Below are 15,072 nucleotides of genomic sequence, written 5' to 3'. Positions count from 1 at the left end.
GCAGAATATTTTTCTTACATGGAAATATCCAGGTGTAGTATTTTGTCTGGTATTTTCCTTTATCGAAATGCGATCTACCTATTCCAAATGGGGATTTTTTCCTTTCTTGGACACAATTATTAAAGGAGAATTATACTGATCATTTAGGGTTTCCATTTTTTGTTAATCAAGCAAGACGTTTTCTACTCTACACCCCTTGTTATGCATCGTTATGTTCTTCCTGGCTGCTCTTCATCCCACTGTGCAAGTTCTTCAACCGTTGAAGTGTAACAAGCTGAAGTAAATTAAGATTTAGGGGGAGCCTAGGCCATTGCTACCAGAGAAGGGATTCTCAATCTTAGAGAGAGCCTAAGATTTAGCTTCGGAGAAAGAGTTCTCCATCTTAGAGGGATCCTAAGATTCTTCAGTGAAGGGAGTTCGTTGACTTGAGAAAAGATATCATCGTGAGAGGAGTCTCACTCATTGTTGGATGTCGAGCTGATCAACATTATTATTGTCAAGCTTAGGGGAATTCTAAGTATGTTGGGTTTTATGTCCTAAAACTCATGGTATGTAAACAATGGAACTTATTCTGAAAAATTCAATAAGGTGTGTTATTGAATAGATGTATTGCTTAACAGAAATCCAATAAACCTAAAAGTCCCTTGACTATTGGATGAGTACTTGAACTTTATGTGAAGACATAAAAGTGGATTAGGTTCGAGTAAATAGTCAAAATGATCTATAATATATGAATAAGATTGGATACCTTATTCTGGTAACACTATTGGATGCGGCATGCTCTGTAGTTATTACAATGAATTGTAAAGTGCTACAAACGAAGTGATCCTAATTCATTCATGTTAGGACATGAGGAGTGGGGGTGTCCTTGTGCAAAAGGATTTGTACAAGATCGGATCACGAAATTAGTCACTCTTACTTATAACGTTGTTTACTATTTAAAATTGACTATTTTAAAGCGATGACCTAGGTAACTTGACCTTAGTCCCGAGCTAACTATGAACTCCTGTTTATTTGGAATTATCCTTGGATTTGCATAGGTGAGGATTGGCTCAACAGCGTCAGCTCAATAAACCTTCCATTTCAGGGGTAAGACTGGATAGATAGTTGGGGACACAGGGTGCAAGACAGAATTCACTTCTACCTGCTATTAGGGATATTATAGAGGTTGTTCTCTTAAGTGTTGATTCTGGGTCATGAACAAGGGGCCCCACCCTTTCACTGGCCTGAGAGGGATTTTGTTTTGTTGATTGGATCACAAAACAATTGTTCATTAGGGGAACAGTGGGGATTTAAGGAACAAAAGGTAATTTCGGGGGTAAAACAGAGATTTGACCCAGCCGTTATTAGGAATAACCTGGGAAGGGTTGACTTACTAATCATGGTTATATCGAGTGGACATAATATATTTACCGTGAGAGGAGTTCAACTATGGGCTTTAGTAGAGTGACCCATTAGTTAACAAATGGGGGTTAGATCGATCTAATGAGTTTAGCCGATTAATCTCGGATCGTTGGAGCCCATGATCTGTAGGTCCACAAGGTCCCCCTACTAGCTCGGAAATGGATTAGCTCTAGAGTAGCGTGATAAGTTAATTTGAAACGTTCAAATTAGGATCAAACAGAACTGAAGAATATATATTTAAATATGATTTAAATATATAAAAATGGATTTGTGTAAAAATTAATTTAATATTGGATATTAAATTAATTAAAATTATTTAAAAAGTTTAAATAATTATTTATTGATTTTATTTGAAAATTAATTTATGAAATTAATTTGTAAAATTAATAAATTTTGATTTTAGAAATAAAATATCATTTTAAAATAAATTTTAGATTTTGGAAATAGAAAATTACACAAAAAGGAAAATTTTGATTTTTCATCTTCATCTTCAAAGTTGCTCACAAAGAACCCATTATCTTCAACCTTCAATTACTCCAAGCATGACTCATGCAGCAAATCTTTTTGCATGATAGTCTACAATATATTGAAGAGATTGGAGTGAAGTTGAAGGATGGCAACCGATTGAATTTTTCTGAAAATTCGGGTAGAAGAAAGTGTTCTTCATTTGGGTTGTTGCAGTGAGCATTCTCCAAGTTCCCTTTCCAGCTTATAAAGAGAATAGTAGGGAAGATCTTGTGGTGGTATGCACAAAGATTTGGAGGATTTTGCGTTAAAAATCAAGATTTCAAAGGTTCTTCAAAGGTATGTCTTGAAACCCATTAAATTCTGTTTAAGCATGTTTTCTTTTATGCCAAAATTCTATTTAAGCATGTTTTCTTTTATGCCAAAATTAATTAATTAGAGTGCTTATCGATTCTCTTCGCTTCCACTGCGTGCTGATACCTTTCCAACAAAGTACACTTTAAAGAAGTCTCACTTCTAGGGGAGCCTAGGTGATTAGTGAGTTGAGCTCTACGTGAGTCACTGTAGTGATCATGTATTACAGATAAGTACTGCATTGTAAACTACTTAACTCTTTAATATTAGTGGATTCTCTTTCCTGGGCACACTGCCCCCCAGATGTAGGTGGTTCGTCACCAAACTGGGTTATTAACTTCTGTGTTTCTCTACTTGTTTACTTGTTATTAGTATTTTTGTTGTTTCAGTGATTGTTAATGCTTTCCGTTTAACATCCGTATATCAAGTGACGAGTCATCCTAGTGCTTTTTCAAGCAACACCTGAAGCATTTCCAATAACAAAACCTCTTGTATTCAGCTTGTAGAGCCCATTCTCAAGGTCCCCCTTCAGCACCACTCTACCCGTATCAATATTCTTCACAAGCCAAATATTAGCATGGAACTTAACAAAAACATCATTATTTTTAGCTAATTTGGATACACTTACTAAAGTATTTGCTATTTCAGGAACACATAGAATATTTTCAGGAGTAAGGGAGCCATTATCAATTTTTAAACATGCTTTACCAATGTGGGATATATTTAATGCATTACCATTTCTAACAACTATTTGCATCTCCATAGTCAGACGTCTGAGCCATGTTGTTATAGTCTTCAGTCACATGACTGGTCGCTCCACTATCCATATACCAATTTGGATCAATGGTGGTTTAAGGATTTGTAGCAGTGTTATGAGTTGGAGGAAAAGAAAACAGGGTGTTCTGAGCAGCAAAAGCAAAGGGAGGAGTGTTCTGGTTTTTAGCAACTTGTTGCATTGAAGTACCTCCTTTGGCTTCATTTGCTGGACTTACAAAACTCCTTATCATAACGGTGATAGCAAACATCAGCAGAGTGTCCATACCTGCCACAAACTTGATAAATCGGTCGGTTTCTGCCATGGTTTCGTCCACCTCCTCCTCTTTGATTTTTGTGATAGTTATTAAGTTGTTGTCTGCTACTTTGACCATTGTTTCCACGTTGCCTATTTCCATTGGAGTTCTTCTAAATGGTACTACTTGCTACATTCACAAAAGGAGAGTTGTTAAAAGAAATTGAGTTCTTCTGAGAGGTTTGATAGTCTAACCTTTTCTCAAACACACGGAGCTCATTGTGCACATCAGACCATGAGATACTAGGCCTGCCTTGGATTATATTCTTCATCTAATCTCAAAAGGATTTGGGATATTAAGGCTCTTGTAGGGACAAGACTCGTTGTTTGCTCAAGGTTACGTGTGCATCTTCATTATTCTCAAATATTCCGACATGTTGAGAGATCCTTTATGGGTTTGTCGAAACACTTAACGAAAAAAAATCTTCTTCGGCCCTGGACTGTACACCAAACAACTCTTGTATTGCTGCCCACAAATCCATTGAGTTTTCATAGCCCATAACTTGGAACTCATAGAGTTATACAACCAACTAATTAATAACTGATATGATGCAATCCAAGATTTATAAAGAGGATTTACCTTTTGAGAGGAGGTGGAGCTTGATGCAAGGGATGTGCCAATTTAGGGTATTTCTGGTGCTGTAGTAGATGACGATCCTTCGGAGATGACTCCTATTGCAGGTTGTGAAACAACTACGTATGGGATTGGAGGAGGAATCGAGGCACTTTGGTGGACAAACATTCTCACCAATGAGACATGATTTCAATCGACAGCTTCTTAGGATAGGTAAAGCGAAGTTCCTCCACAGTAGACAATTACCCCATTCCAGCTTTATTGAGGTAACCTTGTTAATCAGTTGGTTAAGATGAGGGCTGCTAAAGAAGAGCATGGATTGACTCATAGTAGACGGGGTGACTCACAAGGCGAGGACCATAGATTTCTCTGATACCAAAACAAAAATTAAAAAAAAAGGAAAAAAATCTAAAAGATCACGATATTACCCAAGGGTTTTAGTGCTGTCTTTTTCTCTTTTATTAAACGAGGAAGGAAAAAGTTTCCTTTTATATAGAGGAAAATTCACAAAAGCTAGGGTTTCACCTTTTTACACAAGAAATAATAAACGAATCTTAAATTAAAGTAGATGTACACTTGTCAAATAAAGAGAGGGAGCCATCATGTGATTTTGTTGATGTTTGTTAGGATAGTTTTTGATGGATTGTCTTCTTTGCCCTTGCTCTTCATGTTATTTACAGGATTGCCTCTTATAATTATTGCCATCGCCCCCAATGAAGAATAAAGACTATGTTGTTAGGTAAAGAATAAATGAGATAATTGAATTTTTTATTTAAATGATAAAAGCGAAAGTGAAAACAATCGAAGCGAAACAAATTCTCATCCCATTTTTTATTTACGAATGAAATTAATTAGAAGAAAGTTTCATGTACGAATGAAATTAATTGATTTTTTTTTTTTTTTGTTAAAATCAATCACAATGTGCATTAATAAAAAAAATCAGAACACCACGAAGTGAAGAACATGAAGGAAACTAGTGAAGATCCTTGTGCAGAAAGTGGGGCAGTCCCAATTTTAATCCTTTTTTATTATTATTATTATTATTATTTTTTACATAATCCCAATTTACAAATCAAAGACAAAATATTATGCTTTACAATAAAATTCTATAACATGCATTTTAAGAAGAGAATTAGGAATGAAACAACTAACCCTTGAAGCCAAATGGTCTTCACGAATTCCTTCAATCCAGATCACGAACCCTTCGTTCTGGATCTCAATCTCCAAAAACTTCCAGCAAAACAAATGGTCACCACCACGAGAGAATCTCATATATTCTTCTTAGAGAATGAGAATATGCAGGAGTGGTGGGTTCTGTACTTTTTGGGAAAAGGGAGGAGAAGATGAGAGAGAGAAGAGAACTCTTCTCTTTTCTTTATTTTTCTTGGAGAAAGAGAAAACTCTCTCTAAAAACAGAGGAAGAAGACTAATGAAAACGTCAACTACAACTTTGAATTAAGAGAATTAAGGGGAAGAAGTTGTAACTCCCTCCCATTAATTAAATTAAAATTAATTTAATTTAATTAATAATTATACATATAAATCAACTTACTATATATACACACACTATATGTTATATCAAATATAATATATAACCTATAGTTTTTAAATTGTATCAAATACAATATAAGTTATAGTTTTAATTCTTTCAATTACTTATGATTTTTAATATAAATCACATTTATACTAAATTTAATTATATGAATCGCATCCATATAATTAATATTTGAATCATATTCAAATATTTAATTCCTCTCAAATAAACTTTATATTATAATGTATCAAATACATTATATCAATTATATCACATATAATTAATTCCCTCAATTATTTTGAACAATTCAAACTAGTCCAAAATTAATTATCAATAATCTTTATTGAGCAATAGAGGGGACCCTATGGACCTATAGATTAAAACTCCAATGGTACTTGGATAATTGATTAAACTTTTTAATTATATTACCCAACATCCATTAACTACCGGTCACTCCATTAAAGACTGACAACTGCACTCTTCGCACTATAGATAAATTTTTGTGTCTATTAGATATAACCAGTCAATAGTGCGATGACTCTTCACAAATTGCTCGTAAGTACAACTGGCCAGAATTACCATTTTGTCCATATAGTTACATCTAACTCCTTAAGTACCACCGATCCTTCTAATGAACAATAAGTCATAGTCCAACTATGACCAAGTCCCTCTCAAGCCAAGAGAGGGTGTGACCACAATGTTTAAGCCCTAGAATCAACCCTTAAGAGAGTAATTTATCTACTTACCCCAACATCAGGAAATGAGTGAATTTCGTCTTGTGTAGATGTTCCCAGCTCCCCAATAAGACGAATCTCCAAAATGGTAGGCATATTGAGTTGACAATTTGACCACTCTCACCCATACAAATCAAAAGATTGCCTTCATAGGCAGGAATTCACAATTCACTTAGGATTTAGGTCATTCATCTATGGTCAACCTAGTGAAATGTAAGTCTCTATTATTAATGGTGTTATATAATGAGACTAGTCATTTCATGGTTCGGTCTTCTATAAACTCTTTATATAGGATATCCCCGCTTATATGTCTCCACATGAATGATCAGGATCAGATCATTTGAAACACTTTACAACACTTGTAACATCTACAAAGCCGGTCATATCCGCAGTGTCACAAGGATAAGGTACCCAACCTTATCCATCTACTATAGACCGTTTAGGTTATCATTTAAACATGATCCGCCCGTATGTCTCTACATACATGTTTTAATTATATAAAATAACCTAGGATCTTAGTTTGTTGGATTGAGTGTATGCTCATAAAATAACGTTTATTTTATTAATAACAATTTTTTTATACAATGTTTACAAACTACGATAATACAATAGAGATTTAGGACACCAATCCCAATATAACAAAATTTAAAGAGATAAAAAAACATAAATGGTGGCTTGAGTTCTTATATCCAGACAATGAATATCCCGACTATATAATAGTAGAGGATCGGGGCAATAATTATAGAAACAAGATAGGTGTGAGACAACGGTAAGTGGAAGGGGACGAAGATGGAGGCCACTAGAAATAATAATTTTATTAATTTAATATTAGATCGAGGTTGGGGAAAGTTGAAGAAGATGATGGAGAAGAGGTGAAGAAGAGGAAAGCCACGTCACAAAAAAAAAAATCAACTTCTTTCGAAACAAGTTAGTTAGCTCATCATTTAACGGCCACATCCCTTTACCATCAGTCAACTAACAGCTCACGTAGCTTCAAGGACTAGTTAGAACCATTTCTCAAGCTTTGGGCACTAAAGTGTTCATTTTGAAACCTCAAAGAACCAAATAGACATCAATTTCAAACCTTAGGGACCAAAAGTGCATTTTACCTAATGAATAGGCTATATATATATATATATATTGTTGGAAAATTGTCCAAAATAACCCCCTAATGTTTTGACATTACCAAAATAACATCCTTTCTTAATAATTGTTTAAATGGTTTTTCTTAGGTCTTCTCAGGTGAAATCGTTATCAAGATTGCATTTTAAACGTGAGGAATACAAATGATGCAATCTTGTGAAATGACGAAAATACCCTTATTGAAAAAAACTCTTCGTCTTTACGGAAATCATTTTAGGCCCTCACTTTGTCCGAGTTCTCGCTTCACTTACTTTCAAATTTAGCTCATCCCTACTGTTATTTGTATCCTTAATACGATTATCTGCATCCTTAAGCCTCGTTTTATTGAGGTATTCTACTATTTCTTTCATTTAGATAGATACTTTAGTTTTAATTTAACCTTTGTTGGGGTTTTTAGCAGTTGTCTAAGATATCTGAGAAATCTGGGTTATGTATTTGTGTTTTTTCCATGTTTTGTTTTTTTTTTTTTTTAAAGTATCTTGGCTTAATTTGATGTTTTTCTAGAGACTTCATTATATGACGCTTGAATTTCAGTTGCATCTTAGTCGGGATTGGATGAAGTTTCATTGAGACTCATTGAATGTGTCTTGAGATTTGGTTGACTGTTGAGTTTTTAGCACCATTCTGTTTAAAATCTCTAGTATATATGGCCTAAGAATGCCCCAAGATTTTATACATAGTGGATCTAAGACCTTAATCTCGTAGCACGTTGGTGTAAATTTCCCAAGTTCTTCATGAATAAACCACAATCTCGACCGAGTTTTCCCTGAGATTTAAGGTAGTTTCTATAGATGATGCTTTTGTTTTGTTGTTGTTTTGTCTAATTGATTGTCCAAAATGTTTCTGTTTTGTGCTCTATGTTACAGATGACATTGGTAACTAAAATTCATTGTTCTAACTATGTCCCTGCAAATTTGAATTGTTGTGCTCATCTGGCAAAAAGGTCTCAAATATTAAGTAAAAGTTATCACCAGACAGTTATACATGTTTAGGCAAACTGTTTTCAGGCATTTTTTAGATGTTAAATTAGTTTTTAATGGTTCTTTATGCCACTATATTCTATTGAGGGAGGTACAAAAAGATAAGGAAGATGTAATTAGCTTTAAGTTACTTGGGAAGAAGGTCTCTTTTTGCCATGACGAGCTTGATATAGTGACGGGGTTGAGATATAGGCTCAGGCGTGTAATTGAGTTTAAATAGGATAAAGTTTTGAGATATAGGCAGTTATACTTGGGGGATAAGACTAACATGAACGGGACTAAATTGGACAAGGGTTTTCAGGACCTTGAGTTTCAGAGTGATGAGGATGCAGTGAAGATGGTCTTATTCTATTTCATTGATGGCGATGATGGAAAGGGAAATGAGGCAACATATGGACTAGACCATGTTGGGACTCAAAGATGAGTTAGAGGATTTGTGTAGTTACGATTGGGGATACATGATTTTTGTTAAAACATTGAGTAGCTTTAAGGGTGCATTTAATAGGCACTACAAGAAATAATGGATATGATAGCTAACGAAAAAGCTATAGTACACCTTTTATAACCTTTTTCGAAGGTCCTGACAGCCCATGTGTATTAAAAATCTGGAACTTTTTATAATGTTTTTGTAGAGCTATAATGGATGCTATAATAGAGTATGAAGACATGACTTATATGTATCTATAAAAACATTTGATAGCTTTTTTTTAAAGCTATAATATGTGTATACAACTACTAGAATGTGTTATCTTTAATAGATAATAGCCTTTTTTTAAGGCTATTATATTGTACTTATAGCTATAATTGTATGCTATAACAATATTATTAATCATTAATAATTACTATTTTTATTGTAATAAACTTTTGATAGCATTTATTTTCTTGCTATATAAACTTTTCTATAGTTTTCCCTCGTGACTATAAAAGATGGAACTTTTTGCTCAAAATAATCTGTAAATTAATTAGATTTTGATAATTTTTACTTCAGGTACTCATTTTTAATTGAAATCCACATACATGAAATACTTCATAGCACATTAAATACTATAAATTTCATTCATAATCTATTAACATTACATAATAATGTATTCTATAATTTCCTAAAACAAAGTTGTTGTCCAAACGATACAAGCTAGATAAAGTATCTAAATATAATTACCAACATAAATTAGCTCTCAAGATAAACAATTTATCAAGTCCAAGATTATATTATCATGTAGTTGAGCCGTCATCGGTGGTTCTCTTTTGCTTTTGTAAGGTATTCTTTCATTCATCTACACAAATATATAACATATATATCAATATATGATTATGTGTACATAATAGTGAATTAAGCAAATAAAAAAAATCTACCGACACTGAGAAAATTTACAAATATGAGAAATACTAAATATTATTCATAAATTTACAAAGTACTTTCCAAGTACAAATAGGAGAAGAAAATGACAACTATAAGAATATAACAGAGCTCGACATAATTCAACCAATACCTAACAATCTAGTTAAGTTGATTTGCAATTTTACACACTCTGTATAACTTAATACACATCATATGTTTTGAAACATTAGATATACTTCAAATTCACAAGTAATTGGTTCAATTGTGATATTGAGTATTGACATTCATTCAACTATACCTCACGTTACTTTGATATGGAAGAAAGAGAGAAAAAAATAAAATAAAATAAAATTCCTAGGTGAAATCGACAAAAATATAGCCCACGCTAAACAAGAAAAAGAGGGAGGGAGGGGGGTAGAGGGGAGGGGTTCAAGTGTAGATAGACAAAAATCAAAAGAAATAAATGAGAAAACAATACTTTCTTTCACAATCCTTACCACCATCAAGCTCGACTATTGCCTGCTTAATCACAAGTTTAAATTACTTGCTTGCCACAAAAATATAGAAAAATGATAGTCAAAGAAGTCAATGTTTGGGTTTTATACCCTAAAACTCGTAGATAGTAAATGTAAATAATTGACTATCATATAATAAAGAGTTATCGATGTTATTTCAATAAGTGTTATTGAGTGTGTTGTAATTGTTTTGTCTTAATAACCCTAAATCCAATAAACTAACATCTTGGGTTGTCTTATGAGTCTTGAACTGTATGTAGAGACATACAAGGATCAATGTTCAAAATACAGCCTAAGGGTCTATTAGGATTGGTGTCCTAATTCTCCTGGTACTCTCGTAGTTTGTAAAGATATTGTTATTAATAAAATAAGTGTTATTTTATAAGCATTTACTCAATCCAATAAACTAAGATCCGTGATTATTTCATATAACTTAAGCATGCATGTGTAGACATACAAGTGGATCATGCCTTAAGTAATAACCTAAATGGTCTGTAGTATAAGCATAAAGGAGGAATGTCTTATCCTGATGACACTACACATACGACCCGCTTTGTAGATGTTACAAGTATTATAAAGTGCTACAAAAGGTCTGATCTTGACCATTCATGTGGAGACATGCAAGCGGGGGTATCTTATACAAAGAGTTTGTATAAGACTGAACCACGAGATGATTAGTCTCTTTGTATAATGTTGTTGATAATTGAGACTTATATTTCACGAGGATGACCATAGGTGACATGACCTTAATTCTGAGTGAGTTGAGAACTTCTACTCATAAGGGCGGTTATTTGATTTATATGGGTGTGAGTGGCCAGATTGTCAACTCAACAAGTCTACCATTTTGGGGATTCGTCTGAATTGAGAGCTAGGAACTCAGCTACACAAGACGGAATTCACTCCTTCCCCAATGTAGGGGAAATTGCTCCCTTAAAGGCTGATTCCGAGTTTTGAACATAGTGGCCACACCCTCTCTTGGGAAGAGAGGACTCAGTCATAGTAGGACTATGGCTTATTGTTCATTTAGAGGATTCGGCAGTACTTAAGGAGTTAGATGTAACTACAGGGACAAAACGGTAAATTGGCCCAGCTGTACTTACGAGTAATTTTTTAAGGGTCATCGCACTGTTGATTGGTTATATCTAATGGACACAGAAATATATATGTAGTGCGAAGAGTGCAACTGTCGATCTTTACTAGAGTGACCAACAGTTAACAAATGGTGGATCTCATGATTAAAGAGTTTAGTCAGTTATTCACGTACCGTTGGAGCTTCAAGCTACAGGTCCATAAGGTCTCCTTGGTAGCTCAATGGGTTCAAGTTGAGAATCAGATTTTGGGTTATTTTGAAGTGTTTAAATTAACAATAGTAAATTTAATTATATGAGATACAATTAAATTAACTCAATTATATGTGATATAATTGATATGATGTATTAGATACATTAATTAGAGGAATTAATATAAATATGATTTATATTAAATACCATAACATAGAAAAAGAACTATGGTTTATATGTTTCATATGATGAAATATTAAAACTATAAGTTAGAAATATAATATGATAAGTTGGTTATCATATTTATTTATAATATATTAATATGATAATTATTCTTTTTCTTCAATAACCAACTTGAGTGGGGGGTTATTGGAAGTTTAATGGTAACTATGAGATAAAAGAAAAATGGTTTTCCAAAATCAAATGATGATTCATTTCGGATTGATCTCACAGAAAGGCTATCAAGTAAAAGTGTTCTACTAAACGATAGCATAGAGAGACTACACGATCGAGTTTTGAGTTTACTATACGATAGTTACTCGTTTACTTGTTGCTACACGATCGAGTAGCAAGTCTATACGATAGGCTTCTTCTTACTACACGATCGAGTATCTAGTCTATACGATAGACTTTATTCCATCTCCCACTTACTCGATCGTCTACCTCATCCATTCCTCTATCCAAAGTCACACAGAGCCCACAACTCTTGGATTCTCACACCGAGAATACCAAGATAATTCTTGTGGTAGTGTTTTAGTTCCGTTCAAGGTTCGAGGATCGAGTTGAACTCATTGTGATCGAGGTTCATCCAGTCGTTCGTTGAGATCGAGTTCTGATTGTTGCGTTCGAGTTCGTGCTATTGAACGATCGAGGGATACTTAAAGAAAGGTTCTTCAAAGGTTTGCATACTATATCCCTTGTTTGTTCATTTATAAGAAGCATACTGTAAGTTATAGTATATGCATAATCGTTTCCGTTTAGACTGTAATTGTTTGAGTTCTTTAACAATGAAATTTGGAATGATCCGCTTCCACTTACTGGATCTCTATGTTTAGATTTCCTTCAGGGTCTATAGTATAGAGATAAGGTCAGATACCTTATCCTAGTGACACTATAGATACGACCCACTTTGTATTTGATATAAACGCAATGATCCAACACATTCGTGTAGGTGACATGCGAGTGAGGGTATCCTATGCAATGAGTTTGTATAAGATCAGACCGTGAAATAGTAACCACTAAATGTAACAATGTGAACTAGTTAGGTTTCTATTTCAATAAGATGACCTAGGCAACTTAGTCTTAATCCTGAGTGTATTATGAACTCCTGTTCACGAGGGATTATCCTTTAATTTGCATGGGTGAGAGTGGCTAGTTCACTGACTCGATAAGCCTACTATTTTGGGGACAAGACCAAGTGAGGAGTTGGGAACATAATGATACAATATGGATTTTACTCCTTCTCGACTTTAGGATAAGTAGATAAGTGTTCCCTTAAGTGGTGTCTCTAGGACTTGGACAAAGGACCCTACCTTCTCGTTGGCCCGAGGGGGGTTTATGTTTAATGGTTGAACTATAAACAGGTTGTTTATTAGAAAAGTACTGGTACATGGATACAGAGGTAACCTAGAGGTAAAATGGTAATTTGACCCAGCTAGTGTTACGAACACTCGTGAAGGACTAACTTGTTGTTATTGGTCTATATCTATGGACACAGATATATATTTGTATTGAGAATAGTGCAGTTGTGGGTCTTTAGTGGAGTGTACCCATAGTTAACGAATATTATTTAATTTGGTTAATGAGTTTAGCCAATTAATCTTATATCGTAGGAGCTTCTTATCTATAAGTTCATGAGGTTCCCTCTTAACTCGTAAAGGGAATTGAGGTAATTATATCTTGAATTAAGTTTGAAATGTTCAAATTCACTTAGGAAATAATATATCAATATAATAATACATTATAATATACAGTTTATATTTTATTTAAACTTTATAATATAAATTTAATTTTGGATATGACTCAAAATTAATTTATGGAGAATTAAATATTTGAAAGAGTTCAAATATTAATTTAATATGAATTAGATTCATATTAAAACTATAGACTAAAATTAATGTGTATTTCATGCACATTAAAACTATAGGTTATGAGAGAAATACAATTGAATATGATTCAAATGTAGGCAAAATTAAATATTTGATATTGAATTTGGTAATTATTTAATTGGAGAATTAAATAATTATTTGATTTAATTCAAATTAATTGAATTAAAAACTATAGATTATGTGAGATGTTTCATTTAATATGATTTAAATGAAATCATTAATTAAATTAGATTTAATTAATTATTAATCAATCATTAATTTAATTAATTAAACAGATAACTCCCACGTAGAGGAGTTATCTGAAACGTGGATGAACTCACATTCTTTTTCTCTCTCTTTTGATCAAAAGGTAGTGGTTTTTTTTTTTCTTTTAATCTAAGTAGACACGGAAGAGTTCTATACACTTTGCTTATCTGAAATTCTCCTTCTCCTTTCCCAATTAGAATTGGTTTCCACAAACCAAAATACCAAAGATTCATAGAGAATAGAATTGTAGCCTTGTGGTGTTGTTGATTTCGATCCAAAGGAGTATCGGTGTTTTTCAATCAAATCTTCAACGAAAGTAAGGATTTCTTTCCCTTTTCTCTGTATTCTTTAAGCATGCTTAACTTGGGATTGATTTTATAGTAGGCTGTTTTTTTGTTTTTGATCTATGTAATTTTTCTGGAATTTCCCAGTGTATGCGTATTTTAGAATGCCTAAATTAATAACTAGTAATGGTCATGTTTCTTCCGCTGCGTTAGGGCTTTCAACCCTTGGACCAATTCATAAATAAATTATTTAAAGATAAACATCTTACCATGATCAATATGAGCAATTACAAACATATTACAAATGCGATGCCTGTAGTCCATATAAGCTACGAAGCTCCTGAATAATGTAGCTGCTGAACGATGTTCCTAAATTTATACTTACTTATGTTGTAAATGTGTAGCTGAGGTTGGATTATTACCAAAATTTGGCCAGTTTATTGGACTCTTCCTAATACTCTTCCCCATTTTGTTCACACCCAAATTCTCATTTTGTCTATTTATTCAACTCTTCAATAACTAAGGTAGTCCCAAAAAACAGCAATGAAACAAAAAATCACTTCCTCCTATAGTCCCTCCAATTTAGAACACTCACAATCCTTCAACAGAACAAATCCACAAAAACAATTTTCTAAATCCAAAAATCAAATGGTGACATTTTCACATGCTAGAGAGCAACAATAGACAAATTTCATTTGAAAAAAAAAACATGCAACACTTCAAAACCACAAACCGACCAACAAAAAATTGAAGACATGTTACACCCCTGATCTTGTACAAAGAACATCCAAACATATAAAAAAATAACAGATGAAGAGACAGCAGATCTCTAAATGAAGAAATAAACCACTCGCCAAGACTAAAAAATAGCAACACTTCAACATCTTAATATTGGTTTCTTATGTGGAGTTCCCTTGGAAAGAAGTAAAAAGTAGAACAAGAAATCAACATCTCAAAAATAGAAGACAACCCGTAAGAAAAATAGAGACCCTCATGGTAGAAATACATTACTAGTTAGATTTGGCTGAAGAAAGTGGTATGAA

General features: G+C 33.4%; 1 long non-coding RNA gene across 5 annotated transcripts; it reads right to left on the bottom strand.

Moving 5' to 3' along the window:
• Nucleotides 1-2,795: 2,795 nt before the first annotated feature.
• On the bottom strand, nucleotides 2,796-5,324 carry LOC120069240 (uncharacterized). 5 transcript variants are annotated; one of them, XR_005479479.2, is made up of 3 exons: nucleotides 5,019-5,310; nucleotides 3,873-4,593; nucleotides 2,796-3,758 (listed from the first exon to the last, which is right to left on the bottom strand). It is a non-coding gene; the product is annotated as an uncharacterized LOC120069240 (long non-coding RNA). The 5 variants fall into 5 exon arrangements; XR_005479478.2 differs by having other exon boundaries at nucleotides 3,873-4,235; nucleotides 5,019-5,299; XR_016524671.1 differs by having other exon boundaries at nucleotides 2,796-4,593; nucleotides 5,019-5,324.
• Between the last annotated feature and the right edge of the window lie 9,748 nt (nucleotides 5,325-15,072).

This window comes from Benincasa hispida, chromosome 11 (genome assembly GCF_027475165.1).
Source record: "Benincasa hispida cultivar pf3 chromosome 11, pf3_genome.v1.1, whole genome shotgun sequence".
Taxonomy (NCBI): Eukaryota; Viridiplantae; Streptophyta; class Magnoliopsida; order Cucurbitales; family Cucurbitaceae; genus Benincasa; species Benincasa hispida.
This window is presented reverse-complemented; position numbering and strand designations above follow the sequence as displayed.